Source organism: Rhinoraja longicauda, chromosome 6 (genome assembly GCF_053455715.1).
Source record: "Rhinoraja longicauda isolate Sanriku21f chromosome 6, sRhiLon1.1, whole genome shotgun sequence".
NCBI lineage: Eukaryota > Metazoa > Chordata > Chondrichthyes > Rajiformes > Arhynchobatidae > Rhinoraja > Rhinoraja longicauda.
The window spans coordinates 22,662,411-22,685,645 of NC_135958.1; the positions used below are offsets into that span (position 1 = coordinate 22,662,411).

The 23,235-nt window shown below is 49.3% G+C and overlaps 1 protein-coding gene across 1 annotated transcript in view; it reads right to left on the reverse strand.

The window, feature by feature from the left end:
* The window catches only part of LOC144594831 (cadherin-5-like), a 41,423-nt gene extending 37,460 nt beyond the window's left edge, over nucleotides 1–3,963 (reverse strand). The window contains exon 1 of the mRNA XM_078401736.1: nucleotides 3,822–3,963. The gene's annotated coding sequence lies outside the window, so the exon portion shown is untranslated. The remainder of the gene's footprint in view (nucleotides 1–3,821) is intronic.
* Between the last annotated feature and the right edge of the window lie 19,272 nt (nucleotides 3,964–23,235).

Genomic DNA, 23,235 nt, shown 5'->3' on the forward strand with positions numbered 1-23,235 from the left:
TTGAGCTGCCAGATGAAGATATGAGAGAGCGTCTCGCTGAGGCAGAACTGATAGCTGCGGCACCACCTTCACCATCTCTTTGTAGGAGTTTCCTGTTTAGAGTCAACAATCTATTCTTATTGCTCACTTCCTTTCAGTTTTGCTTCCCACACATTCGGCGAAATGAATGGGATTCCTGTTACATTGTGCCTGGAAGTCGGGGTGGCACCGAGGCAAAGATGCATAAGCACAATGGAGACCTGCACACACCCGTGGCTGAACGTTTGGGGTTAAACAATCATCTTTAGAAGCTGTAGAAACAAAGAATGGCAGATCCTCGTTTATACCAAAGATGGACACAACGTGCTGGGGTAACTCAGCGGTTCAGGCAGCATCTCTGGAGAAAAAGGAAGGTGACGATTCAAGTCTGAAGAAGGGTCCTGACCTTAAATGTCACCTGCCCTTTTTAAGCTTAGATTAGTTTAGTTTAGTTTGGTTCAGATATACAAAGTGGAAACAGGCACTTCGGTCCACTCTGACCAATGATCCCCGTTTACTAGCATTATTCCACACACTGGGGACAATTAACAATTTTTACCGAAGCCAATTGACCTACAACCCTGCACATCTTTGGAGTGTGGGAGGAAACTGGAGCACCCAGAGAAAACCCACGCGGTCACCGGGAGAGCATAGAAACTCTGTACAGACAGCACCCGTAGTCAGGATTGAACCCGGATCTCTGGCGCTGTGAGGCAGCAACTCTACTGCTGCGCCACTGTGTCACACCCTGTGACAAAAAAAAGTATTCAAATTTCTCCGGATATGCTGCCGGACCAGCTGTAACACCAGCCCTTTGTGTCTATCTTTAAAAGATGGTTGGACTGACATTTCATCTAATCTGCCTCTGTTGTGATTTAATACTGCAAATATATACTTTCTTTTAATAGGCTCTTTTTAATTCAATTCCCAATAAAACTCATCTCCAGATTTTGACCAGATATCTGCCCATTATAAGTCCTCACCTGTATCCACCTATCACTTCCCAGGCTTTCTCCCTCCACTCTCCTCTTTTCCATCTTTCTCCCCCTTATTCCATCAGTCTGAAGAAACCCTGTCTTGGGGGCCTGAGTTATAGGGAGAAATCAAATAGGCTGGGCCTTTTTTCTTGGGAGTGTAGGGTTCTGAGGGGTGACCTTACTGAGGTGTACAAGACCATGAGGGGCATGGATAAAATGACGCAGTCCTTATCCACAGGGTAGAGGGTTTTAAAACTAGAGGGCACAGGCTTAAAGAGAGAGGGGAGAGATTCAAAGTGCTGTTCCTCAGGGGCAACATTTTCACTCAGAAGGTAGTTGGTATCTGGAGTGAATTTCCCAGAGGAAGCGATGGAAGCTGATACAATTATGACTTTTAAACGATACATGGATAGGAAGGATTCAGAGTGGTATGGGCCAATTGCAGGAAAATGGAACTAGCCCAGTAAGCCAACTGAGACGGCATGGACAGGCTGGGCTGAAGGGCCTGTTTCTGTGCTGTGCAGTTCCCTGTGCACCTCCCTACCCATCATTGTGTGACAGGCACATTTACCAACTGCAGCCTTTCTCTATCAACTGTCAGGCTCTGCACAATACTAAATTACAATGCACAATATTATGGGCGACACAATGGTGTAAGGTACAGTGGCCGCCTCACAGCGCCAGAGACATGGATTCGATCCTGGCCATGGGTGCTGTCTGTGCGGAGTTTGCACGTTCTCATTGTGATGTGCGTGGGTTTCCTCCAGATGCTCCGGTTTCCTCCCACATTCCAAAGACATGCAGGTTTGTGGGATACTTTGCTTCTGTAAATTGTCCCTCGTGTGCAGGATAGAAATAATGTACGGGCATCGCTGGTTGATGCAGTCCCAATGGGCCGAAGGGCCTGTTTCCACTTTGTACTAAACTAAACTAAACCAACCACAACCCTAACTTAGTAACGATCTACTACAGATTTTGTTTAGGTTGTAGTTTTATACTTTGGTTTGAACTACGATGGCCTGGTTACCTAGAATAAATTATAATTGATCGTATTATTGATGAGTGTATATTTATTTGTTGTCTTGTTGCCTTAATCTGCCTGTAAATCTGCAACTGGTAAGAATGTCACTGTTCGGCTCCTGGTGCCTAGGACAATGAAACACTCTGGACACGCGCCTCATTAGAATCTTCACCCAAGGCGCTGACATAAATTGTAAGCAGTCGAGCCCAGTACAGATCCCTGTGGCAAAGCGCTCAGGGGAGGACTCATTAACCTCTCTCCTCAGTTCCCTGTGACCAGCCCCATTCTCTTTCACAGATTGCAGAAACAGATTTTGTGCTGGTGTCGAAAAAAATAATTCACTGATCCCAGCTTTTAAAAAGCAGCACGCTACAGATTATAATTAAATCACACAAGGAGAATTTGTAGGGCAGCACTGTGGTGCAGTTGGTAGAGCTGCCACCTCTCGGCACCAGAGACCCAGATTCGATCCTGACCTCGGGTGCTGTCTGTACGGAGTTTGTATGTTCTCCCTGTGACCGTGTGGGTTTCCACCGGCTGCTCTGGTCTCCTCCCACATTTCAAAGAGGTGCAGGGTTTACAGGTTAATTGTCCCTCTTTAAATTGCCCCTAGTGTGCAGGGAGCAGATGAGAAAGTGGGATAACGTAGAACTAGTGTGAACGGGTGATCGATGGTTGGCGTGGGACTCGGTGGGCTGAAGAGCCTGTTTCCGTGCTGTATCTCTAAAAAGTCAAACTGAAACTTTTCCGTGTGATAGTTTTGTGCTCAATCGGAGATGCGGGGGTGATTGGATTGGATTGGAGAAATCTACAAGATGGAGACTCAGGACAATGAGGACACTGTTCCATTGACCTTGTCTTTAGAACTTGCCTTCATATGTACTGGGAGGCTACCTGATCATAAAATCAATCGCACACACTCCCAGGCTAAGGACAGCATGGGTTAGACCCAGACAAAATATGCCTCCATATTGTCCCATTGAACATTCCCAGGGCAGAACAGGTGGTAGACATAGAGGAAAATGTCCCTCCATATTGTACCGTTGAGCATTCCCAAAACTGTATCATCACATACTCCTTGGGTGTGTTGGTTAGATACCAGTTAACATGGTGTAAAGGGCCCTCAGTACTGTTGTGTAAATACTCCCAGAGCATGGATGGAACAGGTTAGCTACAGTAAATTACCATCTTCATTGCTCTTTCAAAACCCCCCCGGGCAAAGCAACACAGATTAGACTCAGAATAATGCTCTTTCCATTTTATTTTATCACATACTCCCAGGGCAGGGACAGCATAGATTAGATACAGAGTAAAGCTCCCTCCACACTGTTCCAACACACATTCCCAGGGCAGGGACAGTGCGGGTCAGATACTGAGAGAAGCTCTCTCCACACTGTTCCAACACACACACACACACACACACACGTAGGACAGGGACAGTAGAGAGACAGAGAGTGAAGATCCCTCTGCATTGTCCTGACACACTCCAAGGGCAGGGAGAGATGGGTTAGACACAGAGTGCAGCTCCCTCCACACTGTGACCCACTCCCAGGGCAGGGACAGCACGGGTTAGACACTGATTGAAGCGCCCCCTACACTGTCCCGACACACCCCAAGGGCAGGGATAGCACGGGTTAGATACAGGGTGAAGCTCTCTCTGCTCTGTCCCATCACACACTCCCAGAACAAATACCCATTAAGTTAAGCATAGGATTCTTCTTTTCTCAATCTCCACCACACAGACTCCCCAGAATAGTTTTTTTTAGCACTACAGCCAAGTAGATCTTTGAATGAAATTTGCTCACCTCTCTTGAAATCACTGTTCGCTGTTTTGTTCAGTATTTGTAGTGTGGTTTACATCCAAAAATAAGGACCGATGGAGGAAAAGCTATCTGGCAGAGTTCAAGTAGCTGCACTCCGGGTAGACCTGTGTGGTCACCGCGTAAACTCCCAGTCTGCAGTGACTGCTGTGGGAGAGACACAGTCCCTATGCCTTACACTCATTTCCTGCCATTGTCCAACACATTTGTGATATCAGAGCGGAGGGGCTGAGAGTGTCGGAAACCAGATAAATTGAGCGCAATTATCCTAAAGTAGCCTCTTGACTTCCAGAAAAATAATTTAAATAGTACTGTTGAATGTAGCAAAACGGTTTGGGGAAGCGGTTTGTTATGGAGTTGCAGAGACATGGAGCTGTGCAGCATGAACCATGCCATAAGCCCACAAGACACAGGAGAATGAGGCCATTCAGCCCATCGAGTCTATTCTATCATTCAATCATGGTTGATCTATTTTTACCTTTTAGCCTTATTTTCTTGCTTTCTCCCCATAGTCTTTGATACCCTTCCTAATCACGAATCTATCAATCTCTTCCGTAAAAATATCCAATATCTTGGCCTCCACAGCCGTCTGCGGCAATGAGTTCCACAGATTTACCACCCTCTGGCAAAATTAATTTCTTCTCATTTCCAGTTTGAAGTTACGTCCTTTTATTCTGAGGCTTAGCACTCTGTTTCTGGACTTTCCCATTATTGGAAACATTCTTTCCACATCCACTCTATCTAGGCCTTTCATTATCTATTAAGTTCCAGTAAGAATCCCTCATTCTTCTAAACTCCAGCGAGTACAGGCCCAGAGCCTTCAAACGTTCCTCATACATTAACCCAATCATCCTTCGTCCCACCGTATCCATGCCGACCAAGTTGGCATACTAGGCTAGTCCCATTTGCCTGCATTTGATCCAAATGTAGTTTAAAAGTTGTAATTGTATCTGCTTTTATAGCTTCTTCTGGCAACCCATTTTATACACTATCAATAAGGTCACCCTTCAGCTTCCTATGCTACGAAGATGAAAGCTCCAGCCCATCCAACCTCTCTCTGTATTCAAGCCCGCAAGCCCAAGTAACATCCTGGCGTAACTCTTCTTCACCCTTTCCAACTTAATGACATCCTTCCTATAGCTGGGAGACCAGAACTGCACACAGCTCTCCGTATGGTCTCACCAGCAACTTGTACAATGGCATCATGAAAGGTAAAGAGAAGGGCAACACCTAATTTAGTTAAGAGGCAGTCATAGCTCCAGTGACCCGGCTGAGTTAATTCAGCGCTTTGTGTCTTTTTTTGTAAACCAGCACCTGCAGTTCCTTGTATCTACTACAGACCAATTCTTGCACCACCATGAACTTATTTCTTTCTAATTGTCTTTTGCCCTCATGTTTGTTTTTGCACGGTATTTTTTCTTTTCATTGACTTGTCCAATTTTATGGCTATTTTATGAGTAATTTATGTTTTCTGTGTTGTCTGTGTGCATGTGAAGCTGCTGCAAATAAGACTTTTATTGTGCCTGCACCTCACTGAACTTATGAATTGGACAATAAACTCGACTTAACGTGAACCCATTTCTTCAATGACCTTCCTGGTAACCGAGCCCTCAGTTTAACAACTCATTAACTTCCCCACAACACTTGACTATGATTCTCAGTTAACTTCCTCATTTCTGACACGTTTCGAGACCAGTTGCTCGGGTAGTTACTTGAGTAGAGAAAGAAGAAGGGTCTCGACCTGAAACGTCACCCATTCCTTCTCTCCAGCGATGCTGCCTGGCCCGCTGAGTTACTCCAGCTTTATGTGTCTAAGCAAGTATGAAGTTTAGTTTAGTTTAGTTTAGAGATACAGCACGGAATCAGACCCTTCAGTCCACCGAGTCCACACCGACTAGCGATCCCCGCACAGTAACACTGTCCTACACACACTAGGGACAATTTTTACATTTACAGTATAACAAGCCAATTAACCTACAGTCTGAAGAAGGGTCTCGACCCGAAACATCACCCATTCCTTCTCTCCCGAGATGCTGCCTGATCTGCTGAGTTACTCCAGCATTTTGTGAATAAATCGATTTGTACCAGCATCTGCAGTTATTTTCTTAACCTACATACCTGTACGTCCTTGGAGGTTGAAATGTCTTCTCACAGTGAATCCCTGGTATTCTCTGTCCCAAAGTTGTGGAGGATGAATCTTTTGAAGCATTTAAATGCTACATCTAACCATTAAACATTCTTGTGTTGATTTCTGACTTTTGAATGCACACACGGGATGAATTGTGGAAGTGGAGGATTTTATTGTTGCACTCTGGATTATGGGTCTGAAAGAGAAGGATTTGCAGGACTGTGTGAAGAGGGAGAATAGCTGGATGCTCTTGCTCAGAGTTAGTACAGATTCAATGGGATAAGTAGTCTCCTTCTGTACAGTCACCATGCAGATTCACGAAGTCATCGTCATAGAGTCATACAGCACGGAAACAGGCCCTTTAGCCTAACTTGACCATGCCAATTAAAATGCCCCAATGTCTTGATTCCCCTGCCCTAGGGCAAAGGATCTGTGCATTCACCTAATCTATTCCCCTCTTGATTTTATACATCTTTATAATATCACCCCTCAACTCCCCGCGCTCCAAGGAATAGCCTTGCTGCCCAATCTCTCCCTGTAACTCAGGGCCTTGAGTCCTGGCAACATTCTTGCAGATCTCTGCCGTCTTTCCAGCTAATGACACCGTGACTTGGCGACTGCAGACTGGGGTTTTACGCAACGGGCCATTGTGGAGGCAGCAATTTCTCTGCTTCGCTCCCCCGCTGCCGTTGGAGTTGTTGACTGAGATTTCTGAGCACATTTATTTGAACTTCCAGCCAAATGGAAGAAGTTTGGATCAACATCCTTTTCCTTCAGCTGGCGGTAGCAGGAACTGATCTTGCCCGAGGTGAATGCAAGCTCCTGATTGCGGACATGGACTTTTGTTAGTCTGTGTCGGCTGATTCTGACATGACCCCATTTCCTTCCCACTGAGTCAGTGTTGGCACCACATTGCCTTGTAGATACAAGCTAGCTCGTCCATCTAATCCGTTTCATGCCTTCAAATTGAGTTGTGCTGCATAGTTTTCACTGAATCGTGGATAGGATAGGTTTTACATGGATAGGATACATTTTACATGGATAGGATAGCTTTAGAGGTATATGGGCCAAACGCAGGTGGGACTGGTGTAGATGGGGCATGTTGGTTGGCGTGGGCAAGTTGGGTTGAATGGCCTGTTTCCACGATCTATGACTCAGTGACTCTCTGAATCATTAACCTAGAAATGGTGCACAAAATATTTACGAGGACATTGCCAAGACTTGAGGGCCTGAGCTACAGGGAGAGGTGGGCTGGCTAGGACTTTATTCCTTGGAGCACAGGCAGATGAGGGGTGATATTATAAAGGTGTACAAGACCATGAGAAGAATAGATCGAGTAAACCTACAGAGTCTCTTGGCCGGAGGAGGTGACTCGAGAACCAGAGGACATGGGTTTAAGGTGAGGGGGAAAGATTTAATAGGAACCTGAGGGGTAACTTTTTCACACAAAGGGTGGTTGGTATATGAATGAGCTGCTGGGGGAGGTAGTTGAGTCAGAAACTATTGTAATGTTTAAGAAGCATTTGGATAGACACATGATTAGGAAAGGTTTAGAGGGATATGGGCCAAATGCAGGCAGGTGGGACTAGTGTAGATGGGGCATGTTGATCGGTGTGGATAAATTGGGTCGAAGGGCCTATTTTCACGCTGCATGACTCTATGATTCTATGACTATGAATCATTAAACTAGAAAAGGTGCAGAGAAGATTTATGAGGACATTACCAGGACTTGAATGCCTGAGCTCCAGGTCTGGAGCTAGACTTCATTCCTCGGAGCACAGGAGGATGAGGGGTGATTTTAGAGAGGTGTATAAAATCATGAGGGGAATAGATAGAATGAATGTAGAGAGTCATTTATATAGACATGGGGAATCTCTCTCTCTCTCTCTCTCTCTTTCTCTCTCTCTTTCTCATTCTCTTTCTCTTTCTCTTTCTCTTTCTCATCTCTCTCTCTCTCTCTCTCTCTCTCTCTCTCTCTCTCTCTCTCTCTCTCTCTCTCTCTCTCTCTCTCTCTCTCTCTCTCTCTCTCTCTCTCTCTCGCTCTCTCTCTCTCTCTCTCTCTCTCTCGCTCTCTCTCTCTCTCTCTCTCGCGCTCTCTCTCTCTCTCGATTGGTGGAGTAGACTTGATGGGCAGAATGGCCTACTTCTGCTCCGATGTCTTAGAAACTTATGAACTTACAAATCTTTCCCCTCTCACCTTAAACCTATGTTCTCTGGTTTTTGATTCCCCTGTCCTTGGAAAAAAGACTGTGGATTGACCCTATTCCCCTCATGATTTTATACACCTAGATAAGATTACCCCTCATGCTCATGAGCTCCAACACATGCGACAGTAAAGCTCTCTCTCTCTCTCTCTCTCTCTCTCTCTCTCTCTCTCTCTCTCTCTCTCTCTCTCTCTCTCTCTCTCTCTCTCTCTCTCTCTCTCTCTCTCTCTCCCTCTCCCCCTCTCCCCCTCTCCCCCTCTCTCCCCCTCTCCCCCTCTCTCCCTCTCTCCCTCTCTCCCTCTCTCTCCCCCTCTCCCTCTCTCTCTCTCCCCCTTTTCTGTCTGTCTGTCTTTCTCATTCTCTCTCACCCTACCTCTCCCTTAAGCTCAAGCCCTCGAGTCCTGGCAACATTTAGTTTTATCACGTGGACGGAACAATGGTCAGAAACAGTGATGGTAACACTGACCCAGGGCTGACAGCTGTAGGCCCTGCCCTCTGACCATTGACCTCCAGCCAGGCCTGGCTTTGAACCGAGCCACGTCCCATTGTTCTCCCTTCCCTTTACTGCTCCTCGTCAGGATCCTGTTTGGTGGTTGCCGACGGTAACTGTGTCCCACAGCTGTTTCCTCCCACTGACGGGACACTCCACAACACAACCAGTTTCATTTACATAGTGCCTCAGACATAGTGAAATACCACAGCTTCTCACAAAAGAATCTGAGTAAAATCAGAGCAGACACATGTTCTCTCTGTAAGTTTAGTTTTGTTTACTTTTTTATCACGTGCACTGAGGTACAGTGAATAGCTTGTTGTTGCGTACGGGCGGCACGGTGGCGCAGCAGTAGAGTTGCTGCCTTACAGCGAATGCAGCGCTGGAGACTTAGGTTCGATCCTGACTACGGGCGCCGTCTGTACGGAGTTTGTACGTTCTCCCCGTGACCTGCGTGGGTTTTCTCCGAGATCTTCGGTTTCCTCCCACACTCCAAAGATGTACAGGTATGTAGGTTAATTGACTGGGTAAATGTTAAAAAAAAAAATTGGCCCTAGGGTGTGTAGGATAGTGTTAATGTGCGGGGATCGCTGGGCGGCGCGGACTCGGTGGGCCGAAGGGCCTGTTTCCGCGCTGTATCTCTAAATCTAAATCTAAAAAATCTACTATCCAATCAGTGGAAAGACTATACATGATTACAATCAAGCTGTCCACGGTGTACAGATGCAGGATGAAGGGAATCAGAATCAGATTCAGAATAACCTTTATTGTCATCCAAAAAAAACAAGTCTTTTGGACGAAATTCCATTACCCACAGTCCAACAATAAGAGCAATAAAAATAAGCAACAACACACACAATCACAAACCAACACAAAAAAAAAAAAAAGAAACATCCATCATAGTGAGTCTCCTCCAGTCACCTCCTCACTGTGATGGAAGGCCAGAATGTCTTTTCTCTTCCCCTGCCGTCTTCTCCCGCGGACAGGCTGTTGAAGTTGCCACGTCACGGCGGTCGGGGCTGCAGACATTGAAGCCCCCGCCGGGCGGAGAAAATCCCGCGGCTGGTTCCAGGTCGCGCCAGACGGTGAAAGGTCCACAGCGGGCCGACCCAAGCCCCACGACTCGGGGCGGGCGAAGATGCTGCCACTGCCGGTGCTCCCGGGTCTGCGAGCTTCCGATATTCACGCGGCCCACGGCCGAAGCCTCCAAAGGCGAGTCGCAGCTGCTCCCGCAGTGCCACCACAGCCTCCGAAGGAAGCGAGCTCCGCAGATGGTAAGTCTGGTCCGCGGGCTCTGCGAACCAGAGCCCCAGGTGCTCCCAGCTGGAGGCCGCCAGCGCCAGGTGTTTGGCCGATGGTAGGCCGCAGCGGGAACGGAGACACCACCCAGTAAAAAAGGTCGCGTCTCCGTTCCGAAGAGACAATTTTACAGACCCCCCCCCCCCCACACATAGTACACAACCAATAATGTTTAGTGCAAGATAAAGTCCAGTAAAGTCCATTTAAAGATTGTTTGAGGGTCTCCAATAAGGTAAATGGCAGGTCAGGACCACTCTCTAATTGTTGATGCTGGGTGAGCTCAGTGGGTCAGGCAGCATCTCTGGAGAACATGGTTTAGTTTAGTTTAATTTAGTTTAGTTTCGTTTATTATCACATGTACAAGAGGTGCAGTGAAAAGCTTTTTGTTGTGCGCTTTCCAGTTAGTGGAAAGACAATACATAGAAACATAGAAAATAGGTGCAGGAGTAGGCCATTCGGCCCTTCGAGCCTGCACCGCCATTCAATATGATCATGGCTGATCATCCGACTCAGTATCCCGTACCTGCCTTCTCTCCATACCCCCTGATCCCTTTAGCCACAAGGGCCACATCTAATTCCCACTTAAATATAGCCAATGAACTGGCCTCAACTACCTTCTGTGGCAGAGAATTCCACAGATTCACCACTCTCTGTGTGAAAAAAAACTTTCTCATCTCGGTCCTAAAAGACTTCCCCCTTATCCTTAAACTGAGAGCAATTAAGCCGTCCACAGATACAGGATAAAGGGAATAAAGTTTTGTGCAAGCTAAAGTCCAGTAAAGTCCATTTAAAGATACTCTGAGGGTCTCCAATGAGGTAGATGGTAGATCAGGACTGGTCAGTAGTGTGTGATAGAATGGTTCAGTTGCCTGATAACAGCTGGGACGAAACTGTCCCTCAATCTGGGATTGGTGACGTTTTGGGTCGAGCACCTTCTTCATTCTGAAGGGACGAAATGCCACCTGCCCCTGGTCTCCAGAGATGCTGCCTGACCCGCTGAGTTACTGCAGCATTTTGTGGCTTTCCAAGTTTGTCCAACCCCTCTGCTTATATCTAAAACTTTCTAATCCAGTTCTTACGGCAGTTCCTGTGACGTTAACTACAAGGAAAATTTCTAAGAGGCCAAACCGGTGACATAAGCCGCCAGGATTAAATTGCTGTCCTGTTTACAGGAAACCCGTGGGCGGTAAGGAAATGAGTGATGTGCACTTTGTTAATCAGACTCCACTCCGTCCCCACCCCCCTCCCCCTCCCTACCCTCACTTCTCACATACAAGAGGGAAGGAGAGTGAGTCGGTGAGCCACAACAGAGTAACACGTTCTTCTTAACACAGGAGGAAGCTATAAGACCATAAGATAGATACAAAGTGCTGGAGTAACTCAGCGGGTCAGGCAGGCAGGAGCAAGAGAATAGGTGACATTTCGGGTTGAGACTTCTTCAGATACAGGGGGAAAAAATGATACGGACACAATTATGACTTTTAAAGGACATTCGGATAGGAAGAGTTCAGAGGGGCCTGTTTCCATGCTGCCTCGTTAAAGTAAAGTGAAGTGAACTAAAGTAAAGGCAGTGAAGTGCTCGGAGATCCTGACTGGTTTAGGCTGCTGGGGATAATCAGGTGTGTGTCACAGAGGTGTTGGCAAGTCCTCAGATCCACGAGACCAGCTGCTCCCTCTGCTGTTGCCAACTCTCGCTGCCGCTGGGGATGTCAGTCGTCAGTTAAACACCAAGCGCTGGTAGTGCGGCACAATGGGGCAGCACAGTGGGGCAGCACAGTGGGGCAGCACAGTGGAGAGGGGGAGCACAGCCAGGCAGCACAGTGGGGCGGCACACTGGGGCAGCACAGTGGGGCAGCACAGTGGGGCAGCACAGTGGGGCGGCACACTGGGGCAGCACAGTGGGGCAGCACAGTGGAGAGGGGGAGCACAGCCAGGCAGCACAGCCAGGCAGCACAGTGGGGCAGCACAGTGGGGCGGCACACTGGGGCAGCACAGTGGGGCAGCACAGTGGGGCAGCACAGTGGGGCGGCACACTGGGGCAGCACAGTGGGGCAGCACAGTGGGGCGGCACACTGGGGCAGCACAGTGGGGCAGCACAGTGGGGCAGCACAGTGGGGCGGCACACTGGGGCAGCACAGTGGGGCAGCACAGTGGGGCAGCACAGTGGGGCAGCACAGTGGGGCGGCACACTGGGGCAGCACAGTGGGGCAGCACAGTGGGGCGGCACAGTGGGGCGGCACAGTGGGGCGGCACAGTGGAGAGGGGGAGCACAGCCAGGCAGCACAGTGGGGCGGCACACTGGGGCAGCACAGTGGGGCAGCACAGTGGGGCAGCACAGTGGGGCGGCACAGTGGGGCAGCACAGTGGGGCAGCACAGTGGGGCAGCACACTGGGGCAGCACAGTGGGGCAGCACAGTGGGGCAGCACAGTGGGGCAGCACAGTGGGGCGGCACAGTGGGGCAGCACAGTGGGGCAGCACAGTGGGGCAGCACAGTGGGGCAGCACAGTGGGGCGGCACAGTGGAGGGGGGGGCACAGTGGGGCAGCACAGTGGGGCGGCACAGTGGAGGGGGGGCACAGTGGGGCAGCACAGTGGGGCGGCACAGTGGGGCAGCACAGTGGGGCAGCACAGTGGGGCAGCACAGTGGGGCAGCACAGTGGAGAGGGGCATAGTGGGGCAGCACAGTGGGGCAGCACAGTGGGGCGGCACAGTGGGGCAGCACAGTGGGGCGGCACAGTGGGGCAGCACAGTGGAGGGGGGCACAGTGGGGCAGCACAGTGGGGCAGCACAGTGGGGCGGCACAGTGGGGCAGCACAGTGGGGCAGCACAGTGGGGCGGCACAGTGGGGCAGCACAGTGGGGCAGCACAGTGGGGCAGCACAGTGGGGCAGCACAGTGGGGCAGCACAGTGGAGAGGGGCATAGTGGGGCAGCACAGTGGGGCAGCACAGTGGGGCGGCACAGTGGGGCAGCACAGTGGGGCGGCACAGTGGGGCAGCACAGTGGAGGGGGGCACAGTGGGGCAGCACAGTGGGGCAGCACAGTGGGGCGGCACAGTGGGGCAGCACAGTGGGGCAGCACAGTGGGGCGGCACAGTGGGGCAGCACAGTGGGGGGGGGCACAGTGGGACAGCACAGTGGGGCAGCACAGTGGGGCAGCACAGTGGGGCAGCACAGTGGGGCAGCACAGTGGGGCAGCACAGTGGGGGGGGCACAGTGGGGCAGCACAGTGGGGCAGCACAGTGGGGCAGCACAGTGGAGGGGGGGCACAGTGGGGCAGCACAGTGGGCAGCACAGTGGAGGGGGGGCACAGTGGGGCAGCACAGTGGGGCAGCACAGTGGGGGGGGCACAGTGGGGGGCACAGTGGGGGGCACAGTGGTGGGTGGGGGCACAGTGGTGGTGGGGGGCACAGTGGGGGGCACAGTGGGGGGCACAGTGGTGGGTGGGGGCACAGTGGTGGGGGGCACAGTGGTGGGTGGGGGCACAGTGGTGGGGGGCACAGTGGTGGGCACAGTGGGGGGGGGGCACAGTGGGGGGGGGCACAGTGGGGGGGGGCACAGTGGGGAGGGGCACAGTGGGGAGGGGCACAGTGGGGGGGCACAGTGGGGAGGGGCACAGTGGGGGGGGCACAGTGGGGGGGGCACAGTGGGGAGGGGCACAGTGGAGGGGGGCACACTGCAGCGGCACAGTGGTGGGGGCACTGTGGTGGGCAGCACAGTGGGGGACACAGTGGTGGGGGGGCACAGTGGGGGGGCACAGTGGGGGGGCACAGTGGGTGGGCACAGTGGGGGACACAGTGGGGGGCACAGTGTCGGGGCAGCAGAAGCTCCCAGACGGCCACACCTCGACAACAGGTCTTCCTCGCCCGCCGTGGAACCGGGAACCCGGCTGGAGTGGTCCAAAGCTCGTCTCCTAGAAACAGAAACATAGAAAATAGGTGCAGGAGTAGGCCATTCAGCCCTTCGAGCTAGCACCGCCATTCAATATGATCATGGCTGATCATCCAGAATCAGTGTCCCCGTTCCTGCTTTTTCCCCATATCCCTTGATTCCCTTAGCCCTAAGAACCATATCTAACTCTCTCCTGAAAACATCCAGTGAATTGGCCTCCACTGCCTTGTGTGGCAGAGAATTCCACAGATTCACAACTCTCTGGGCGAAAAAGATTTTCCTCATCTCCGTCCTAAATGGCCTACCCCTTATTCTTAAGCTGTGGCCCCCTCGTCTCCTGCTTGACCCGACGCTCAGGAACCGGGAGGAGGGTGGAGGGAGTCGGCGACAATGACGAACGCTGGTTAAAGGGCCATTAACCAGACGGCGGCTGATGGAGGGGAGGGTCAGTGCTGCCCGGCAACAAGCCTTTAAGGCTAGGATAAGGCTGCAGTCTCAAAGACTTTGATACGTTGTGGGTGCCAGAAACGTGGCAACTCTGTGTGTACTGTCTCAGTGAAGTTTACTATCACACTACAATCATTGTGCTTTGGTACTTATCTATAATTATGCTTATCTATGGTATGATTTCACTGGATTGGATACAAAACAAAGAATGTCATTGTGCCTAGGTACATAAGTGCATATGACAATAAAGTATCATCAATCAACCCAATTATACAATGTCTTGTGTTAGTAAATGGATGTGATTGGGATTCTGCTGGTTGGCACAGTGACACAGCGGTAGAGTTTCTGCCTCACAGCACCAGAGACCCAGGTTCGATCCTGACTACGCATGTTGTCTGTACAGAGTTTGCACATTCACCCTGTAACCGTGTGGGTTTTCTCCGGGTGTTCTGGTTTCCTCCCTCGCTCCAAAGACATGCGGGTTTGTAGGTTAATTGACTTCTGTAAATTGTAAATTGTCCCTAGTGTGTAGGATAGTGCTAGTGTACGGGGTGATCGCTGGTCGGCTCGATGGGCCTGTTTCTGCGCTGTATCTTTAAAAAACTCTTTTAAGACTTAAGATAGAGTCATACTGCATGGAAACAGGCCCTTTGATCTTACTTGTCTGTGCCAATCAAGTATCATATCATATCATATATATACAGCCGGAAACAGGCCTTTTTCGGCCCACCAAGTCCGTGCCGCCCAGTGATCCCCGTACATTAACACTATCCTACACCCACTAGGGACAATTTTTACATTTACCCAGCCAATTAACCTACATACCTGTACATCTTTGGAGTGTGGGAGGAAACCGAAGATCTCGGAGAAAACCCACGCAGGTCACGGGGAGAACGTACAAACTCCTTACAGTGCAGCACCCGTAGTCAGGATCGAACCTGAGTCTCTGGCGCTGCATTCGCTGTAAAGCAGCAACTCTACCGCTGCGCTACCGTGCCGCCCATCTAAGCTAGTCCCACCTGCCCACATTGGCTCAGATCCCTCCATATCTTTCCTATCCATGTACCTTTCCAAGTGTTTTTTCCACGTTGTATCTCTAAACTAAACTAAACTAAACTAAACTAAACATTGCTGTAAGAGTGTTTGAAGCAAGGGAAAATGGAGAGGTACTGGGAGAGATGTTCAGGGCTGTGGGGAGTAGCATGCGGTGGAGATCTTGTAAGGACCCTGGGCACAATGTTGTTGGCTGTAAGACTCAAAGGTTCAGCTTGTGTGGAAAGCGGGGAGGTGGAGAGAGAAGGTTTGGAGGATCAAGTACTTAATTCCTCACTCAGGTCTTGCCGGTAATCTGGCTCGCTTTGAGTTAAGACCTCTCCTCCACCGATTCGATATTCAAAGAAATCCTGACCATGAACGAAAGGAATACAAGGCAAGATCTGGCGGCTGTATGGATTCAATCAGAATTGCTGCAGGGAACATTTTTGAAGAATAAAAGGAGTAAATCAGACAGCTGCGATTGAGAGCGAGGGAGATCTACCTTGTGGGAGCTTCACCATGAAATATAAATCGTGCAGGTTTATCTGCTGCAACTGAATCTCGAGAAGATTTGACTCTGCAAAAGGTTCTTGCTTCAATGCATGTGGGAGTACAAGGATGAGGAATTCCTTGCTTTACTTCGTAATGCAATGAGCAAACACATCTCTGTCTCAGCAGGTGTGGAGTTGAAAGTCTCAGAGGTCAACATTGGGCTAATGGCACAGTGCGATGGTGAGGGAGTGCTGCCCTGCTGCCTTTGGGATGAGATCTTAGACCCAGTTCCTGTCCACCCACGGGGCTGGATGTTAAAGTCTCCATAATCACTACTTAGAGAACACAAAACGTCGACAGGGTGTCACGGCAGCACAGCGGTGAACTCGCTGCCTCACATCCTGACTATGGCGTGCTGTCTGTGCAGAGTTTGTACGTTCTCCCTGTGACCACGTGGGTTTTCCCTGGGTGCTCCAGTTTCCTTCCACATCCCAAAGACGTGCAGGTTTGCAGGTTAATTCTCCTCCGTAAATAGTCCCTAGAGTGTAGGATAGAACGAGTGACCGGGTGATTGCTGGTCAGTGCGGACTCAGTGGGCCGAAGGGCCTGTTTCAACGCTGTATCTCTAAACTAAACTCAATGCAGGACAGGCCCTTCGGCCCACAATATCTGTGCCGAACATGATGCCAAAATAAACTGCCCCCCCACTGCCTGCACCTGGTCCATATCCCTCCATTCTCTGCATGTCCATGTGCCGATTCATGTTCTCCAAAGTTGCTGCCTGGCCCGCTGAGTTACTGCAGCACTGTGGTCTTAATGCCCTTCACTGACTGGAAAGCACCACCAGAGGGCAGTGTCTGGCCATGTCTCCGTACATCTCCAGCCACGGTAAACAGCCTCCCAGAAAGATCTCCAAATACAACCACAGGAGTCCTGCCACTCTGTTGCTATTCATCGCTTAAAACGTTCGTTACCTTCCTGCCCTGACCGAAATCCAGCCCACTGTCTGATTAAAACAACTCATTCTGTCCCAGTTTATTAGCTATCAATCCGATGTGTCCACAGTGATTTATTCAGCGGTCTGACATGCTGTAGGAAGGAGGGAGGTTCAGAAACGATGCAAGCCGTCTGTGGGATTTAAATTAACGCCTTTTAATGTGAGGCGACCTGCTGAATTTAGATCTGGTTTCATGGCGGAGAAAGAAACCAAGCTGTTTTTTTCAGACACGCACTTTAATCGAAAAGGAAACGGAGACACAAGGATCTGCAGGAATCTAGAGCCAAACACAAAGTGCTGGAGGAACTCAGCTGGTCAGGTGGCATCGTTAGTTTAGTTTAGAGAGACAGTGTGGAAACAAGCCCTTTGGCCCACTGAGTCCGTGCCGACTAGCGATCACCCCTTATGCTAGTTCTATCCAACACACCAGGGACAATTTACAGGGGCCAATTAACTGACAAACCTGTTCGCCTTTGGGATGTGGGAGGAAACTGGAGCGCCCGGAGAAAACCCACGCGGTCACACGAAAAACGTACAGACTCCGTACAGACAGCACCCGTGGTCAGGATCGAACCCGGGTCTCTGGCGCTGTGAGGCAGCAATTCTACCGCTGTGCCACTGTGCCACTCCACTCTGTGATGGGAATGGACAGGCAACGATGCATCAGAACTGAATGTGTAGAGGGAAGATAGTCGTATAATAAGGTGAGAGGGAGAGAGTTGAGAGAAGAGGAGCATTGAATATAAGGGTCTGAAAATCATGTTACAGATTTATAAAAATTAATTGAGGCCATATTTGGAGTATTGTGTGTAGATCTGGTTGCACCATTACAGGAAGGGCATGGAACTTGAAGAGGGTGCAGAGAGGTTTATAGACAATAGACAATAGACAATAGGTGCAGGAGGAGGCCATTCGGCCCTTCGAGCCAGCACCGCCATTCACCGTGATCATGGCTGATCATCCACAATCAGTCCCTGCCTTCTCCCCATAACCCTTGTCTCCGCTATCTTTAAGAGCTCTATCTAACTCTCTCTTGAAAGCATCCAGAGAATCAGCCTCCACTGCCTTCTGAGGCAGAGAGTTCCACAGATTCACAACTCTCAGACCTCGACTTCGCTGATGACATCGTCCTGCTGTCAGACCAAATTGGGGAGGCTCAAGAGCTGCTCGGCACGGTCGAGACGGCGTGCGAGAAAGTGGGCCAACAACTCAATTTCGAGAGGACTGAGTACATGGCGTTCAATGGTGGTGACCAGGAGCCTCTTAAAACCAGTGGCGGTGCATCTCTCAAGAAAGTGGAGGACTTCAAGTACCTGGGAGCGAGATGCAGAGCTCGGAGAATGACATCTGGAAAGCGCTCGCATGGAAAGCCCTCAATAACATGGGGAAAATCTGGACGCCTAGCTATGAGAGGCTGGGCAAACCTGGGTTGTTTTCTCTAGAGCATCGGAGGCTGAGGGGAGACCCGATAGAAGTATATCAAATTATGAGAGGCATAGGTAGGGTAGTTAGTGAGAACCATTTTACCAAGGTGAAAATGTCAAGGACTAGAGGGCATAGATATAAGGTGAAAGGGGCAAAGCTTAAAGGAGATGTGTTGGGCAAATCTTTTTTTACACAGTGTAGTGGGGTCATGGAACATGCTGCCAGGGGTGGTGGTGGAGGCAGATACGATTGTAGCATTTAGGAGGCTATTAGATAAGCACATGAATACACAGTGAATGGATGGATATGGATCACATGCAGGCAGAGGAGATTAATATAAATTGATCATGTTCGGCATGGATATTGTGGACAGAAGGGTCTCTTCCTGTGCCGTGTTGGTCTACATTTTATGTTCTTTAAAAGCACTGCAGTTTTCAAGTGAATCCATCTGTCCGGAGTTCTTGTTAATGCAGAAAGGAGAGCACTTGGTAATTAGATAGAAATGTGGTTTCACAATCCGCGTCAGCTTATTCCCAGGCCTGGCAAACGGAAAATTATACACTCTGCCTGCAACACTATCCAGACATTAGCAGTGCTGGGGACAGTATTTCACAGTGAACTTGAGAAAGACAAGTGCGAAAGGGTTCTTAGCTGCTGGACGTTGCCATTTGTCTGTCTCTTTGACTGATCGATGCATTGGTGAATCTGTCTCTCGGGACAATTTACAGCGGCCGAGCACAAAACGCTCGACCTCTCCAAGCATGGGTAGCGTCCAGTTACACCCAGTGCAGGAGAGGTCCAACGCATTGGGCTCAGTCAGGGTAAGGCTAACACTGTAGAAACAAGGAACTGCTGCTATTATCGGGATGCATCACAGCTTGGTTTGGGAACAGCTCCATCTAAGAACCGCAAGAAACTGCAGTGAATTGTGGACGCAGCCCAGACCATCGCACAAACCAACCTCCTTTCCATTGACTCCATTTATACCTTACGCTGCCTCGGCAAGGCCAGCAGCATAATCCAGGATGAGTCGCACCCTGGCCACTCCCTCTTCTCCCCTCTCGCATCGGGCAAAAGGTATAGAAGTGTGAAAACACACACCTCCAGATTCGGGCACAGTTTCTTTGCAGCTGTTATCAGGCAATTGAACCATCCTATCGCAACTAGAGAGCAGTCTTGTACTATCTACCTCATTGGTGACCCTCGGACTATCTTTGATTGGACTTTACAACCTTTATCTTGCACGAAGCGTTATTCCTTGCCATGTATTGTTACACTGTGTATAGCTCAATTGTAATCAGGTATTGTCCATACGTTGACTGGATAGCAGGCAACAAAAGCTTTTCACCGTACCTTGGTACAAGTGACAATAAACTAAAACTGAAACCGAAACTGAAACTACTTTACAACAAAAAGACAGTAAGTACTGTCCACACTAAAACCTAGAAAACAGGTGACAATTGCAATATTGTACGTAATTTGGAGTATTGCGTGCAGTTCTGGTCACCACATTATGGGAAGGATGTGGAGGCTTTGGAAAGGGTGCAGAGGAGGTTTATCGGAATGATGCCTGGATTAGGGGTGTTAGCTACAGGGAGAGGTGGGACAGACTTGGCTTATTTTCTCTGGAACGTTGTAGGTTGAGGGAAGACGTTTGGAAGTGTATAAAACTATGAGAGGCATAGACAGGGTAGACAGTCAGAACTTTTTTCCCTCCAGGGTGGAAAAATCAAACGTCAGAGGCGTTAAGGATGGCTCAGTTGTTTCAATGTATGGTCTTTCCGCTGACTGGTTGGCACGCAACAAAAGCTTTTCAGTGTCCTTCAGCACACATGACACAAAATAAACGAAAAAACTAACGAAGGTGAGAGGGGCAAAGGCTAAAGGAGATGTGCGGGGCGACGTTTATTTTTGCACAGAGGGTGGTGGTGCCTGGAATGTGTTTGCGGGGGTGGTGGTGGAGGCAGATACGATTGTGGTGTTTTGGATAGGCACATGGATATGCAGCGGATGGAGGGATGTGGTTTGTGTGCAGGCAAATAAGTGATGATCTTGGTGGCATTTATTCACAAAATGCTGGAGTAACTCAACAGGTCAGGCAGCATCTCGGGAGAGAAGGAATGGGTGACGTTTCGGGTCGAGACCCTTCTTCAGACTGATGTCAGGAGGCGGGACAAAGGAAGGATATAGGTGGAGATAGGAAGATAGAGGGAAACCTGGGAAGGAGGAGGGGAAGAGAGGGACAGAAGAACTATCTAAAGTTGGAGAAGATCTTGGTGGCATGATCAGCACAGTCATTGTGGGTCGAAGGGCCTGTTCTTGTGCTGTGTTGTGCTACGTTTAATGTCCCATGTCCCATTCCAGTGCTATTAATTGCATTACAAAACCAGTAAGAATCTGATCATTTGCAGGGCTGTGCTAAACGGGCTTTCAATGTCAACTTCTATCATTGCAAATGATATCCTTTGGAATATTAATCCCGTTAAAGAAATTGCGGGGTCGCACTTTGCAACTCAAAAAACAATTGCAATTAGAGAATTACAACAAGGCCCTTCCAAACCGTAAGGGGAGAAAGATCATTTGTAGTGGCTGATGAATAGGGCACAAAAAGAGTTAATAATTGGAAGGATTAAAGGGAGAAGAAAGCTTTCATACAGAGGCTTATTGGAACAGAATGCTTCACTGCCGGGGGTTATTGAGGGGAATTCAGAGGTAATTGAATGAGTAAAGCCATTTAAGGTGAGGGGTGAAAGATTTAACAGGAACGTGGAGCGTAACTTTTCCACACAAAGAGTGGTGGGTGTATGAAACGAGCTGCTGGAGGAGGTGGATGAGGTAGATACTATCGCCACGTTTAAGAAACATTTGGACAGGTACTTGGAGAGGACAGGTTTAGAGGGATATGGGCCAAACGCAGGCAGGTGGGACTAGTGTAGATGGGTCATGTTGTCCGGGGTGGGTAAGTTGGGCCGAAGGGCCTGTTTCCACACAGTATGACTACCTCTATGACTCATCTCAGCCTGGCCTGTGGGATTCTCTTGATAGGTGAGTGGGTTGGATGGACTGGGTTAACTCCACTGATCACACAGTGTCTGCGATGATTTATTCATAGTTTTGATGCGTTATTTCGTTAAAAAGCTCACCAAAAAAACTAGAAATAAGAAATAGAACATAGAACAGTACAACACAGGAACTGGCCCTTCGACCCACCAAGCCCATGCTGACTGACGACAATTTGAACTGCCTTTTTGTGGTCTGTATCCCACCATTCCCTGCCTGTTCATGTGTTGGTCTAAATGAATCTTAAACCAGAATATGAGCCCATCCAACAAACTGACGTGTTATAGAGAGCCTGAGTCCAGAACAGAAACAGGCCCTTCAGCCCATCACATCCTTGCCGACCAGGTTGTCCATCTGCACCAAATCCGTACCTGCCTCCACCTCTACCAGCCTGGCAGCTACCACACTCAGTGTAAAACACCTGTCCCGCACATCTTTAAACTTTGCCCTCTCAACTTAAAGTTTAGTTTAGTCTATTGTACACTCTCCAGCATTTGACATTGCCGCTATGGGAAAAAGATTCTGACTGTCTACCCTATCTAGGCCTCTCATAATTTTCTGTCAGATCTCCCCATGGCCACCGACGTTCCAGAGAAAACAATCCAAGTTTGTCCAACCACTCCTTGTAGCTAATACTCTCCAGTCTAAGAAAATCCAGATGAAACCACCTCAGCACCCTCTCCAAAGCCTCCACATCTTTCCTGTCTCCAATACTCCAAATGCTGTCCATCCAAGGTTTTGTACAGCTGCATCGTGACTTCCTGACTCTTATACTCAGCACACCGACTGACGAAGGCAGGAAAGTCATCTCCATTCTTTACCACCCAATCCAGATGTCGCACCACTGATAGAAGTGCGGATTTGTACGATATATGTATTTAATAACATGCATTTAATTGCTTGCATCCCTATCTCCTCTTTTCAATTTTCTCTCCCCTGGCTCAATCAGTCTGAAGAAGGGTTCCGACCAAAACATTGTCTGTTCATTCCCTCCACAGATGCTGCCTGACCCGCTGAGTTCCTCAAGCATTGTATGTATTGCTCTTGATTCCACCATCTGCAGTTCCTTGTACCTTCCTTGAATATTCCCAATTTCAAACACAAAACATTTCCCTTTTATTAAAAAAAAGAAGAGCAAAACCACAAATTGCTGGAGGAACTCAGCAGGTCAGGCAGCATCTGTGGAGGAAATGGACAGACGACCTTTTGGGTCCGGACCCTTCTTCAAACTGATGGAGTAAGGGTGTGAAAGTTGGAAAAGAGAGGTGGGGGCAGGACAAAGCCTGGCAAGTGATAGGTGGATACAGGTGAGGGTGATTGGCAGATGGGTGGAGTAAGTGACAGAGGCTGGAGGTGAAAGTGAGACAAAAGGATGTCAGATACGGAGAGGAGGAGGAGGGAGGGATGTGGATGGGAGGAGACAGGGGGGAGGGGAAAGAGGGGGGATTAAAAGGGAGATGGGGAACTCGGGGATGAGCGATGAGTGTACAGAGGAGGGGAAAGGAGCAGGGTGAGTGGGGTTGTGGTAAATGGTGGGAGAAATGTGAGCATGTTGGCATGGGGGGAAGAGCACAGGAAAAAGAAAGAGGGGGGAGGGAGGAAATTGGAGACTTCAATATTTTGCAACCCAAAACAAGGCTTCTCTTGTTGAGAATTCCAATGTTCTCGCTGCATTGGGGAATTATTTTTCCTAACCCATCCTTCATTTCCCCAGTAACTCTCCCAGATTTTTAATGCCTTTCTTCTGGTTTCCTTCACAAGGCAGTGATTGTGTAACAGAGCAACATGGAACACACGCACACACACACACACAGCGCTAGCTGGTGATGTCTCTAATCCATCAACTATTGAGTTATTCCACACACCAATCAATCTCCCTTTACAGGATAATCACTGATCTAAATCACATTGGCGTGAGATAACATATGTATGAA